The following is a 13,340-nucleotide window of genomic DNA, read 5'->3' as shown; positions in this document are numbered from 1 at the left end:
CTAGGAAGGTGAGCATCCAAACAGGCTAGGCTCCCACAAGGCCAGTCTATGCAGTAGAATCAAAACTCAGTGCCATTGTCCTTGGCTTCTCAGTCAGCCTCCACTGTCAGTCACATTCAGAGAGTCCGGTTTGATCACATGCTCCATCAGGCCCAGTCCAGCTGGCCTTGGTGAGCTCCCATTAGATCAGTCCCACCGTCTCAGTGAGTGGATGCACCCCTCGCAGTCCTGACTTCCTTGTTCATGGTCTCCCTCCTTCTACTCCTCATTTGGACCTTGGGAGCTCTGTTCAGTGCTCCAATGTGGTTCTCTGTCTCTATCCCCATCCATCGCCAGATAAAGGGTCTATGGTGATATGCAAGATATTCATCAGTGTGGCTATAGGATAGGGCCATTTCAGGCTCTCTCTCCTCTGCTGCCCAAGGAACAAGCTGGGGACATCTCCTTGGACACCTGGGAACCCCTCTAGAGTCAAGTCTCTTGCCAGCCCTATATCTGCTTCCCTGCTCTCATATCCACCCTTCCTCCATCCCAACCATCCCATTCCCCCAAGCACTCCCCAATCCTCCCCTTCTCCCTTCTCTCTCCCCATTTCCCCTTCCCTCCACCCCACCCCCACCCCGTGCTCCAAACTTTTGCCTGGTAATATTATCTACTTCCAATATCCAGAAGGATAACTATATGTTTTTCTTTGGGTTCACCTTCTTATTTAGCTTTTCTAGGATCATGAATTATAGGCTCAATGTCCTTTATTTATGGCTAGAATCCACTTATGAGTGAGTACATACCATATTCATCTTTTTGGGTCTGGGTTATCTCGCTCAGTAAAGTGTTTTCTATTTCCATCCATTTGCATGCAAAATTCAAGATGTCATTGTTTTTTACCTCTGAGTAAAACTCTTAAAGTGTATATGTGCCACACCTTCTTTATCCATTCTTCTATTGAGGGGCACCTAGGTTGTTTCCAGGTTCTGGCTATTACAAATAGTGCTGCTATGAACATAGTTGAACAAATGCTTTTGTAGTATGATTGGGCATCTCTTGGGTATATTCCCAAGAGTGGAATTGCTGGGTCCTGAGGTAGGTTGACTCCCAGTTTCCTAATTGATTTCAAAAGTGGTTGCACAAGTTTGCATTCCCACCAACAATGGATGAGCCTGAGAGCCAACATGTGCTTTGGTCTGCTTAGAGGTACCACAGTTAGACATTTGTCCCCAGTTTCTTTTGGATGTGACACACTAACACTAATAACATGGTTGAAGCACAAAAGGAGTAAGAGAAATACACACAGAACCCCATCAGTGTGTCTCCCGTGCCCTCCTTCAGTCCTGTGGAGTCAGGCCTTCATGGTCAGAAAAATCCATTGGAGAAAAACCAGTTCCCTGGGTTATTTTTTGCTTTGTTTGTTGAAGGGTCCAAGGATAAGAATATAAAAATGTAAATTCCAGAAAAAGAAATGTAAAAATTATAAAAATTCCTTTGTTCAGACCAAATGCTTGATGCCCCTATTATTAAAAAGATGGGTTCAAAAACCAGCCTCGGCCACAGCCTTACAAAAAAACCCATCTCTGGCTGTGGTCTCAGCTAGCTGATAAGCTTTTTGTGCTCCATGGAGATTTTTTTATTTTATTTTATTATTTTATTTTATTTGGATTCTGGTTTCTGGAATAAAGTTTGCTTCTGGATTATTAAACTTTGGTGGTCTGTCCCCATCTTTGTGCGACCTCCCTGGACCCAACATTTTGTTTAAACAAAATTTTTTTAAACATTTTTTATTTTAAAATTTTTTGTTTAAAGAAAATTTTATTTTAAACAAAATCAAAACAACATTAAATAAAATGTTGTTTTGATTTTGTTTAAAACAAAAATTAGAGGCTCAGAGTGACAGGGTTTCTGGTAGGAGCTGCTTTTCTCACTGAGGAGACTGAATTCCAGGCTACCTAATGAGCACAATTGCAAGCAGAAGTTCCCCTTATTTTCTTCCTGTGTTCAGGAGGAAGGCTCAAGAGGGTTCTGGAGAGACCCAACTAGTTGCGAATTCAGTGAGTGGATTGATACCTGAGAAAGAGAAGTGTCATGCCGTCTGGCTAGTGGGGTGGAGTGTTATCTAAGGATATAGAAGTGCAAGGGAATGGAACAGGAAAGGATAGGGGAAGTGAACCAAGGAGTAGGAAGCCATGGGTGAGATTACCTTTAAGGATACAGTCAGGAAACCTCTGTGTTATACTATCAGCTTAGCAGCTGCATCTGAATCTATTCCTATTTTAACTACCGTCCGCAGCCCCACAGTCAATGCCCTTCTGCTCAAGCTGCAGCCTAGTGAGACAATCTGGTTCCATTGGCACCAGTTTGGCCACTGCCACGAAATGTAGTTTTAAACTAAGTCTCTATCATTCTATTTACTAATACAGACCCAGGAGTCAGACACTGAGGTGAAAACCTGCTAGCTCAGAGAGGCCTAGAAGCAACCAATCGACCTTCGTCTTTGGTTGGCGACCCAGCAAAAGAGTGTCTCTCCCCCTGTTCTAAACCAAAAAGACTGACAAAACACCAAGTCTCCCTACTACTTCCTGTGTGTCTCTCTATCTGTCTTTTTGGCTCCTTCTTACTCTGTATGGCTAATTCCTGTCATCTAGTTGTTGGATCTGTCTCCTGACCTAAGGTCGATTTTATTAACACAGTCTCCATTTTCACAGAACAACCAAATATCCCACAACAAACCTCTTTATATGTTCTGGATGAAAGTAGGTGTGCAGATAGCAAGTGCCATGATCTGTCTTATGCTGTCGTTACTGTACGCTTTGACTTGAGATGCAAGCTCATAGCTGGAAGACCTGGCTTAGGGACTGATACATACAAAACACAAAATAAATATTCACTGGATTCTGTAGTATGGTTGAGTATTTCATGTTCTGATATAAACTCAGGTTGATATTGTACCCAAAGCTATATTAGCTTTTCTGTTAAGTTTTGCTCAACAAAGCAAAAAGGAAAATGCTCTTTTCCTCCAAATATCATCTCAGGGGAAGTACAAGGGGAAGGCCTCATTGAAGAGGACCTTTAAGTCATTGTAGTAGAGAGCCTTGGGGTTTCCACTGCCCAGAATGGAATGGCAAAAGGCACACATAACCAAAGAAGCAGAAGTGCTTGGTGACAGCGACTGAAACTGGGTCTCTCGGGGGTAATTTTCTATAAGTGTCAAGGCCTAAACATTCACCAGGAGCAAAATACAGAGAACTGACAGCTGTGCACCAAGCCTACTGAGTACTTGCCACATATCAGGCCCTGAGCTGGGCTCCAGGATCCTGACTCCTGGAGTTATTAACACAGTTTTCAGAATGTGAACCAACAAAAAAAAAAAATCCAACTGCAAAGTGTCGCCATACAAAATAACACAAAAGACAAAGGTGGGGGATCTGAGAAGACTGGAGTTAAGTTGGCTTTTACAGATAAACAAGATGCCACCAGTCAGAGAGTGCAGCACTGTGAAGTGTATAAGTGTGCTTCAACGAGAGTGCTTTGCACTGAGCTAAAGGGTGGACTCTAGTGTACGGAGGGTTGTGCTAAGAGAAGAGGGGAATTCAGATCACAGTAGCCTTGAGGACCAGGTTATAAGCTTTGAGCACTGGGTTGTGAGCTGAAAATAAAAGGGACATTTGAAAGGCTGAAAATAGAACAGCAACATGGTTAAATCTGTGTTTTAGGGCTGCTAGTTGGACAATATTATTTCTAGTGGTTTAGGTCCTAGAGAAGTTGGTGTCATGAGAAACAGATTTATGTTTCTCTCTGCATACGAGAGAAAGTGTGGTATTGGGCTTTCAACTTGGAGTTCAACTTGTTTCACATAATGATTTCAGTTGTACCTGTTTTCCTGACAAATGCCATGATTTCATTTTTTTATTTATAGAATCATAAAATTCTACTGTGACTATGTATCATGTTTCCTTTATCCATTTATTGTTGCCTGGTTCTATTTCAGGCAATTATAAATAGTACAGAAATAAATGTGGATGTGAAACAGGTAAGGTACTCTGTGCTATGTTAACTTAGTCTCCTTCAAATATACACATAAGAGCGGCATAGGAGATTGAAATGGTCATTCTATTTTTAGTTTTCTGAGGAGCCTCCATACTTATTTCCACAGTGGCTGCACAGGTTTGTTTTCCACCAGGGTTCTCCTCCCTGGCTCATCCTCTTCTACATTTGTTTTCTTGATCATTGTCATTCTGGCTGGACTGAAATGGAATTTCGAAACAGTTTTGTATCTCTTTGATGATTTTGAACACTTTCCAAGTAGTTATTGTCCATTTGTATTTTTTCATTTGAGAATAGTCTATTTAGTTCATTGACACATTTATTGATTTAGGTGCTTCATTTTTACACATTCCATTTTTGCAGTTCCTTATATATCTTAGAAATTAATGACTTGTCTTATGTGAATTGGTAAATTTTACGCATTTAGTAGCGTATCTCTTCATTCTAGTGTTGTTTCCTTTGCTGTGAATTAGATGTTTTAATTTCACGTAATCTCTCATTTGTTACTTCTTAGAACTATTTCTTATGTATTAAAATCCTTTTCCAAAAATGCGTGTGCCTGTATCCTCAGGTGTTTTACTTAGAGTTTCTTCTAACAGTTGCAGAGTTTCTCGTCTCATCTTGATGTCTGTGATTCATTTTGAATTGATTCTGTAGAGGGTGAGAAACAGAGATCTAGTTGTGTCCTTTTACATGTAAATCATTTCCCCCGAATCACTTTAAAGGAGCTATTTTGTCTCCAATTTATATTTTGGACAGCTTTTCCGAAATGAGATGACTGTAACTATATGGCTTTATTTCCAAGTCATCTGTTCTAGTCCACTGATCTACACATCTGGTTTTGTGGCAGTGCCATGCTATTTCTGTCACAATAACTGTGTAATACAATTTGAGATTGGATATTGTGACATATTCTGCATTACTCTTTCTTTCTTTTTTCTTTTATTATTATTATTATTAAAAAATTCCACCTCCTCCCCTACTCCTATTTCCCTCCCCCATCCTCCCACTTTCCATACCCCTCCCTCTCCAGTCCAAAGAGCAGCCCTGTGGGAAGTCCAAGGTCCTCCCCCCTCTATCCAGGTCTAAGAAGGTGAGCATCCAAACAAACTAGGCTCCCACAAAGGAGTCATGCAGTAGGATCAAAACCATTGTCATTGGCTTCTCAGTCAGCACTCATTGTCCGCCACGTTCAGGGAGTCTGGTTTGATCACATGCTCCATCAGTCCCAGTTCAGCTGGCCTTGTGAGCTCCCAATAGATCAGCCCCACCGTCTCAGTGGGTGGGTGCACCCCTCGTGGTCCTGACTTCCTTGTTCATGTTCTCCCTCTTTCTGCTCCTCATTTAGACCTTGGGAGCTCAGTCCAGTGCTCCAATGTGGGTCTCTGTCTCTATCTCCATCCATCGCCAGATGAAGCTTCTATAGTGATATGCAAGATATTCATTAGTATGGCTGTAGGATAGGGCCAGTTCAGGCACCCTCTCCTCTGCTGTCCAAGGAACTAACTGGGGACATCTCCCTGGACACCTGGGAGCCTTCTAGAGCCAAGTCTCTTGCCTGCTAAGAGCTACAGTAGTTGTCAGGAGTTTCGTGCATCCATATGAGCTTTAGCATTGTCTTGTTCTGTGAAGAATGCCATTTTGACAGGATATGTACATTGCTTTCAGTAATATAGCCATATACACAATATTCTGCCTATCCGAAAGAACAAGTAGTTCCATCTTCTAGTATCTTCCTCAATTTCTTTCTTTAGTTTCTTAAATTTTCCTCATTGGTCTTTTACTTTTATGGTTAGGCTTAATCTCAACTATTTCTTAAAAGCAATTATGAATGGGATTTCCCCCTAACTTCCTTCCCAGTGAGTTTACTATTGATATATAGAAAGGGTACTATTTTGTGTGTTAATTTTTATATCCTGCTCCTCTACTGAAAGTGTTTGTCAGAGCTTATAGTTTCCTGGTGGAATCATTAGGGTCTGTTAAGTATAAGGTGGTGCTGTCTGCACATGGCAGGAATCCACCTGCTTTACAGTCTGTTTGTTTCCTCTTTCTCAGTTCTCTTGCCTTAATGTCTAAGATTTTGTATTTAACAACAATGGAAGGAATGTGCATCCCTTTTTCATTATAGATATTAGAGGAAATTCTCCCAGTTTTCCCCAATTAGTACAGCACTAATGCTTGTTGTGTTCTACCTTTATTATCTTGAAATTATCATTTCTTCTGTTCCTAGTCTCTTTGGGGTTTTATCATAAAGGGATGATGGACTTTTTCCAAGACCATTTTTTTTCGTTGATTACTTTGATTATGTGGTTTCTATCTCTTAGTCTACTTATGTTCTAAATTATACTTATTTACTCATGTTGAAACATTCATGCATCCTTGGTGTGAAACCAACTTGGTCTTGTATATGATTTTCTTAATATGTTCTTCATTTTGACTTACAATTATTATTGTTATTATTATTATTATTATTATTATTATTATTATTATTATTCTGTTTAAGTTATCTATAACTTCTTGTTTGGATTTTGGTAGGTAATTTGTCTCCAAATTTATCCGTTTTTCTATATTTCTCAGTTTGGGAAGGTATATACATTTTCAATGTACCACTTAATGATTCTTGCATTTTACCTAATTTTTTAGTTTGGGTCTTTTCTCTTTTTTGAAAAGTTTGGTAAGGATTTGACAATCTTTTTTTTTCAGACTTTTTGTTGGTTCTCTATAATATTCCTTTCATCTCTGTTTCCTTATCTTGTGCCTTGATATTAATTATTTATTGCCATAGACTACTTTAGAGTTTGGACTTTCCTTGTTTTCTAAGACCTTGATGTATATCCTTAAGTTATTTATTCTAGATCTTTCTGTTTTTTTAAAGTACTCAAAACTATATTTTTCTGCATAAAACTGCCTTAGTTATATTCCAGAAGTTCTGATCTAATGTAGTTTCATTTTCATTTGGTTATAGGGTTTTTTGAATTCTTCAAAAGGCCTGCTGGTCATTCAAGAATGTTCTGTTCTCCTCTCTCTCCTCCAGCCCGGCAAGATGCCCAAGGGAAAGAAGGCCAAGGGGAAGAAGGTGGCCCTGGCCCCCGCCGTCGTGAAGAAGCAGGAGGCGAAGAAGGTGGTGAATCCTTTGTTTGAGAAGAGGCCTAAGAACTTCGGCAATGGGCAGGACATCCAGCCCAAGAGAGATCTCACACGCTTCGTCAAATGGCCCCGCTACATCAGGCGCAGCGGCAGAGGGCCATCCTCTATAAGCGCCTCAAAGTTCCTCCTGCCATTAACCAGTTCACCCAGGCCCTGGACCGGCAAACAGCTACCCAGTTGCTTAAACTTGCCCACAAGTACAGGCCAGAGACCAAGCAGGAAAAGAAGCAGAGGCTGCTGGCCCATGCTGAGAAGAAAGCTGCCGGCAAAGGGGATGTCCCAACTAAGAGACCACCTGTCCTTCGAGCGGGCGTCAATACAGTCACCACTTTGGTAGAGAACAAGAAGGCTCAGCTGGTGGTGATTGCCCACGACGTAGACCCCATTGAGCTGGTGATCTTCCTGCCTACCCTGTGTCGCAAGATGGGGGTCCCCTACTGCATCATCAAGGGAAAGGCCAGACTGGGACGGCTGGTCCACAGGAAGACGTGCACCACTGTTGCCTTCACACAGGTTAACTCGGAAGACAAGGGTGCTCTGGCCAACCTGGTGGAAGCTATTAGGACCAATTACAACGACAGATATGATGAGATCCGCCGCCACTGGGGAGGCAACGTCCTGCGTCCTAAATCTGTGGCTCGAATTGCCAAGCTGGAAAAGGCAAAGGCCAAAGAATTCGCCACTAAACTGGGTTAAATGTACTGCTGAGTTTTCTGTACATAAATATAATTATAAAACTTCAAAAAAAAAAAGAATGTTCTGTTCATTTTCTTTGTATTTGTGTCATGTTTTATTTGCCCTTGCTACTTAACTATAGGTTTTTCTTTTTTGCACTGTAATCTGGTAAGACACAAGATATTATGTTGGTAATTTTATTTTTGCTAAGACTTGATTTATGGTCTAGAATGTAGTCTGAGTTAGAGAAGGCTGACAAACTCCTGAGAAAAATGTTTATACTGTCTGTTGATGAAATGTTCTGTATACACCTGAGAAGTCCATTTACTTTAAGTATGGTTTAACTCAGAATTTTTTAACCTTTAGTTTGAATGACTTACCTTGAAATGAAACTGGGGCATTGAAATTACCCTATATTATTGTATTGGGATCCACCTGACCTTTTATGTCTATTGGACTTTGTTTTATGAAATTGGGGACACCAATATTTAATGCATATATTTTTACATTGCCATATTTTAATAAGTGTTCCATTTTTTACTATGAAGTAGTTTTCTTTATCCTTTCTAAATTCGAATTTAATTACTTCATTTGGTAGAAGAGTGGCTGTGTCAGATTCATTTGTTTCCATTAACTTGATTGTTTTCCATCCTTTGGTTATTTGTCTGTGGTTATCTTAACTGGTAAGTGTGTAAGTGTGTGTTTTTCCTAGTAAGGTGTGTTTCTTAGGGATAACAGAAAGTTGGATCTAGTTGGTTTTTTTAAAACTCGTCAACCAGTCTTTTCTCTTTGTTGGTGAACTGAATCCACATGCATTTAATGTTATTACTAAACTATATTTATTGAGTCTGATAATTGTTTGTCTGTTTATTGTTTGATTTTCTCCCTAATAATTATTTTAGGGTTTCTGATTTGTTGTGCTAGATGTGATGAACTCTTTCTCAGCTCTTCTTTGTTTAGGTATTTTCCCTTGAAAAGTGTTTCCTGTGCTTTTGTAGTTGAGGCTGTCTTCCCTTCTCTGCCTTTTACGGTATTCCTCTATGTATCTTCTACAAAGATGAGGTTGGTGTTGTAAACTGCTTTGGTGTGTGTTATATGTATATATGTTTCTGCTCTTGATTAAGGTATTGAGATTGTGTAGTTCATTTAAAAATGTAATGTATAATTGTCAGGAGCCATTTTCCAGGGATGATGGTGGGGACCATTGTCCTGGGGATGTTTGCAGAGAGCCCCACATCCCAACTGTATTGAGAACTGGTTGTTGGCAGAGCCCACCCCACACCCAACTATATTGAGAGTTATCTGTTAGCAGAACCTGCCCCGCATTCCAACTATCTAGAGAACTGTTTGTGGTTGGAATCACAAAAGGAATGATTCCGCTTGCATAGAGAACACTAGGTGTGTCAATTCATGACCTCCTGACCGACGACTTGTGACCTTGTGACCGACGACTCATGCCCAAGTGTCGACTCGTGACCATTGCTGCAAGATCCCTTCCTGCCCTTGCCATGCCCCTGCCCCTATCCCAAACCAAATTCCTCATCCAAGGGCTATATAAGCTGCTGCCATTACACTAATAAAGGGAGATCTTGACAAGAACTCTGCTTGGTCTCCTTCCTCTTTCCCACCCATGTCTTTTCAGATAGCTCCTCTTCGGGACCCTGGAATAACTGACCTGCCAGGCAGGTTACAACCCTAGAATAACTGACCCGCTGGGCAGTTACATATAATTAAGAAATATAGGTTGTTAATGGATAATCATCAATAATAATCATGTTAGTTAGATTTTCCAGATATATAGAGATATATTTCAGTTAAATAGTCATTCTTCATATCTTTCAAAGACTACAGAAAATGACATTTAATGTTTTAATAAGTTAGGGCTTTTCATGACAGTGAGACATGTCTGCTCCTGACATCACCAATCTACTTTAAGAAGATGGGCATCAAAGAGGCTCCTTATGGAGTTTGATAGCCATTTGGGCAAGAAACTGCTCTTGCCTGGACTGATGCATGAACTGGACACAACCCGCAGAAAGAGGACTGCTGAACTTGTCTAAAGGTGAGATGGTCTTTCGGGGTTCCTGATTCATGAAAGAGTCTGTGAGACATTCTGCAGGACACAGCAGATAGTGACTGAACTGCCTTTGAAATGTCCTGCTTCATGGAAATGTCTCTGGCTACTATGGGCCTATAGGCCAAAGATGGATGCCCCAACAGTACAAAAGAACTTTGGGTGACTGTCCAGGCAGCGAGATGTCTCTGTCATTTCTAGAGTTTGGAAGTTGCTTATTTCTTGTTTGCTTAGGTAATATTGGAGTCTTTGATGGAGTTGAAGAACAGATAGTTATAGTTATAAGTTATAGTTGTTTTCCTTTGTTATGATAAAAGATAAAATAGATATAAATATTGTAACTGTAATTCTTACTTGATAACTGTTTTGTTATATATAATTTTACTATGTTAAAGTGAAAGCCTTTCCTTTTTGTTTAAACAGAAAAAGGGGGAAATGATGGAGGAGTGTCATCTGTCTATGTGTTACTCTCATTGGTTAATAAATAAATTGCCTTGGCCCATTTGATAGGTCAGAACATAGGTGGGTGGAGTAGACAGAATAGAATGCTGGGAAGAAGGGAAGACGCCATGGGTCCTGCCACCAGGTCAGACATGCTGAATCTTTTCTGGTAAGACACCACCTCGTGGTGCTACACAGATTATTAGAAATGAGTTAAGCAAGATATGAGAGTTAGCCAAGAAGAGGCTAGATATAATGGGCCAGGCAGTGTTTAAAAGAATACAATTTGTGTGTTGTTATTTCAGGTGTAAAGCTAGCCATGTGGGAGCCAGGCGGGACAAAAAGCAGGTCCGCAGCTCCTTCTGCATTATGGAGCATCACGTCGAGCAGATGCAATGTGCTGGATTCTCAGTAAGTACACTGCCAGTGTTTTCTCCATCCACATCCCCTGTTCTCTTCTATCGGTGGTTAGAACTGAACTATACCTGAAGTTGCAATTCCCTATGGCCTAGGTGGGACTCCCCTTGGAATTCCCTTCTTATTCTTATGTTCACAAAGTGAAGACATTGGATCCTTGCTGTTTTGCCCATGACTTGTTGGGTAATTTCTATAATTTATTGAACTGAACATTTTTACTTTACTACTGAGACATCTTCACTAGTAAGATCAGTATTTTATAATTTATCTCATGTTAAAAAAATAATTTCCCCTTGATTTGTAACCTCCTATAGCTTCACTACATTTTCAAACTTGTCACAATAATTTTCTATCATTTAATCTTCATGCTCCCATTTCTTCACTTTCACTTTTTCTTTGAATTCTCACTTCAAAACACCTTATATCCACCTGCTCATCAATACTGCACTCAGGAAGGTGTGGCTGGCCAATGGTGAAATGAGAGGCAACAAAGAAAGTTCTTGGCTTCTAGCAATACAGATATAGAAGGTAGAGAATGGGGAGGTTTGGTCCAAAAATGTGCTGAATTCTGGGTTTCCTATCCTTATCATTTCTCTAGTATTTGCTTCTCACAGACTCTATAATCATAAATCCAGTTTGCTACCTGGATTTTCTACTTACATATGTAACAAGCATCTTAGACTTAGTGATCTTCAAATGAAATTAAACTTCCTATCTGTCTGTTCCCATAGTGTTCCTTATCTTATGAAAAGCATCATCCTCCATTGCATCCAAATATTTAGAACATTTGTCTTTCTTTCCTATTAATCACATGCCCAAAGCTTGGGCTTAGAAAAATGGGAGAGAGAAGTATGTCTCACAGAATAACATTCCCCTTGGGCTGACACCATGGCCTCAGCCATTTCTTTCTGCCAGGATATTCCAGAGGAAATTCCAATTTATAGGCTATCATTGTTTTGATGGTAAAAAAGCCAAAGGGAAATTTTATTTAGAATATTTTTACTTTTGAAAATATGGTTACATATAAAGTCTCTGCTTTCTATTACACTTGGGGAGCAGCTTTCTACCCCTTTCCTTTGTCATTCTTGACATCTCAGGCACCAACCCTAGTTGCAGATAGCTTTAACAGCCATATGTCTCCACCTCCAGAAATTCTTGGGGGGTTTCCAGAATCTCTTTTTCCCACTTCCCATTTCTCAAGCCACCTTAACCCTCACATGTTTTTTAAGCAGGGAGGATAGACATAAAGCAGAAGTCTTAAACACTTGGCCAACCCTTCCACTGAGGGTAAAGTCACATCCTTAGATCTGAGTTCCCCTTGTAGATCTTAGTTTAGATGTAGAATTAATGATGAATGGTAAATTCTGTCATTTCATTATGTGTGTTCTACTGTGCCATATGTGGAAACTATAGAGGAAGGAGGAAGTGTAAGGGCTCAAAGCAGTGGTTCCAAGTCACAAAGCATCATCTACTTCTATAATCATCCTGGCAGGCATGAAATAATGTAAAGAGACATGTTTGGTCCTCCCTTTGGTATAAGACAGCTGATACTGTTGATACCAAGAATCTCATGATGGGATAAAGGAACAAGCCTCGAGTAAGCCAAAAGAAGGACTTATTTTCTGGAAAGAGACTTAAAATCTGTCATATCACTTTCCAGGAGAGACTGAAGCTCAGACAATAGTAATGGGGGTCAGGAGGGAGAGAATACCTTGACCAGCAGTGCTGAGATATGGACTCTCGACTTTGTTTAACACTAAACCTCATGATACCTGAAGATGGCCTTGGTGGAGGAGTCAATAAACCTCTTTGTTCCTCTTCCCAATGTACTATCATAAGTCAACATCAACAGGCCTTCATATGCTGGAGATGGCAAAACGTAGCCCCCTTCCATGTGCAGTTCCTGAAATACAGGAAGCAATTCCCTTCAGGCAACCCAGTGGCAGCTAAACAAGCTTGTTACTTGAGTACCAGTGAGGAAACATCTACATGCCCCGAGGACTGTTTCTATGGCATCTGCATATGCATTTGGCAATGTTACAAAAGATTCTGGTTATAGCAATTCTACCAGTGTACTTGTTCTTCATGTTCCACACCAGTGGCTTCTGAAAATATGGCTGTGCTCTACAATAGTTATGAGTCTTCCTGATCCGATAGAGTGGGCAGGATTAAGGCTGTAAAGCAGATTATGGGGGGGGGGGGATCTGCCTGATAGAAGAATTGGGGAAATTTGGGGAAAATGCAGAAATTGGTTTTGGTCCAATTATAAAACTTGGCAAAAGAATTATACTGAAACAGAAAAGAACTTAGCTATGATGAATTAAGTTTCTAAGATCCTAGGACTTTAGGGCTGACTGCCTATGGCCTTATAAATCAAAAATTGGAATTGTGAGGAACACAATAGGAAAGATATGACAACGGAGTAAAACCCACTGAACTATGCTTCTGTAAACTGTAAGCAGTTAGCCTCTGAGGTGAAAGCCTCAGAAGCTGTTTTATGATTAACTCAGCTAAGAATTGGGAACTGGCAAAATATCATGATGAATACTGA

The 13,340-nt window shown here is 40.3% G+C and overlaps 1 pseudogene; it reads left to right on the top strand.

Moving 5' to 3' along the window:
• Positions 1–7,072: 7,072 nt before the first annotated feature.
• LOC130873751 (60S ribosomal protein L7a-like) lies at positions 7,073–7,885 on the top strand (annotated as a pseudogene).
• The last annotated feature ends 5,455 nt before the right edge of the window (positions 7,886–13,340 follow it).

The sequence above is a fragment of the Chionomys nivalis genome, chromosome 4, assembly GCF_950005125.1.
Source record: "Chionomys nivalis chromosome 4, mChiNiv1.1, whole genome shotgun sequence".
Taxonomy (NCBI): domain Eukaryota; kingdom Metazoa; phylum Chordata; class Mammalia; order Rodentia; family Cricetidae; genus Chionomys; species Chionomys nivalis.
This window is presented reverse-complemented; position numbering and strand designations above follow the sequence as displayed.